This window comes from Lipotes vexillifer, unplaced genomic scaffold (genome assembly GCF_000442215.2).
Source record: "Lipotes vexillifer unplaced genomic scaffold, Lipotes_vexillifer_v1.1 scaffold916, whole genome shotgun sequence".
Lineage (NCBI taxonomy): Eukaryota > Metazoa > Chordata > Mammalia > Artiodactyla > Lipotidae > Lipotes > Lipotes vexillifer.
Window position 1 is genome coordinate 621,163 of NW_006798383.1, and position 1,783 is coordinate 622,945.

Sequence of the window (1,783 nt, forward strand, 5' to 3'; positions counted from 1 at the left end):
GCTCCATGGCGTGGGATCTTCCCAGACCAGGGCTCGAACCCGTGTCGTCTGCATTTGCAGGCAGATTCTCAACCACTGCGCCACCAGGGAAGCCCGAGTTTGTTTATTTTTGAAGTATAGTTGACCTACAACACTGTCAGTTCCTCTTACACAACTTAGCAATTCAATATTTCTATGCATTTCAAAATGATCACCACAATAAGTCTAGTTACATGTCACCATACAAAGATATTAGTTATTAACTATATTCCCCACACTATACCGTGACTCGTTTGTTTTACAACTGGAGGTTACTTCTTAAACTCTCTCACCTATTTCTTTCCTCCCCTCACTCCCCTCCCTTCTGGCAACCACCTGTTTGTTCTTTGTATCTATGACTTTTTTTGTTTTATGTTTGTTCATTTGTTTTTTAGATTCCACATATAAGTGAAATCATACAGTATTTGTCTTTCTCTGACTTATTCATTTAGCAGAACACCCTCTAGGTCCATCCATGTTATTGAAAATGACAAGATTCCATTATTTTTTTATGAATAATATTCCATTGGCATGGAATATTCCATCTTCTTCATCCATTCATCTATTAATGGGCACTAAGCTTGCTTCCATAGCTTTTGTAAATAATGCTGCAATGAACACAGGCAAACATATATCTTTCTGAATTAGCTTTCTTCAGATAAATATCCAGGAGTGGAATTGCTGGATCATACAGTAGTCCTATTTTTAATTTTCTGAGGAAACTACATACTGTTTTCCATAGTGTTTGTACCAATTTACATTCCCACCAACACTGCATAAGGTTTCCCTTTTCTCCACATCCTCGCCCACACTTGTTATTTATTATCTTTAACAGCCAATCCGACAGGTGTGAGATGACATCTCATTGTAGTTTTTCTTTGCATTTCCTTCATGTGCCTGTTGGCCACCTGTATGCCTTCTTTGGAAAAATGTCTAGATCCTCTGCCTGTTTTTTAATTGGGTTGCTTGTTTTTTTGATGTTGAGTTGGATGTATCATTTGCAAATATCCTCTCCCATTCAGTACGTGGCGTTTTTGTTTTGCTGATAGTTTCCTTTGCTGTACAAAAGCTTTTTTTTAAATATAAATTTATTTTACTTATTTTATTTTTGGCTGCATTGGGTCTTGTTGCTGCGTGCGGGCTTTCTCTAGTTGCAGCGAGTGGGGGCTGCTCTTTGCTGCAGTGCACGGGCTTCTCATTGCGGTGGCTTCTCTTGTTGCAGAGCATGGGCTCTAGGCGTGCGGGCTTCAGTAGCTGTGGCACACAGGCTCAGTAGTTGTGGCTCGTGGGCTCTAGAGCGCAGGCTCAGTCGTTGTGGCACACAGGCTTAGTTGCTCCACGGCATGTGGGATCCTCCTGGACCAGGGCTCGAACCCGTGTCCCCTGCATTGGCAGGTGGACTCTCAACCACTGGGGGAAGTGATTGAGAGCTTTTTAATTTGATGTAGTCCCTCCCCACAGCTATCTTAAAGATGAGGGTACTGAGGCTCAGCAAGTTAGAAAATTTGTTCAAGATCACAGAGCTTACAGCAGCAGGGCCAGGATTCAGACTGAGTGCATTCCGGCCTCTACCTACTGAGACTGTGCCTGTAAAAAAAACAATTTGACCTGAAGAACAGCAGCAGGACCATACCTCAGTGGCCCAGATTTAAAATGCATTGAAAAAGACAAATCCATAAAAAGACTAAGAAAGGGCTATGTAGATGGCACCTCCAGACAAGCTTTAGTACACTATACCAGATCAAGAATGTGTTTTCGGTTCAAA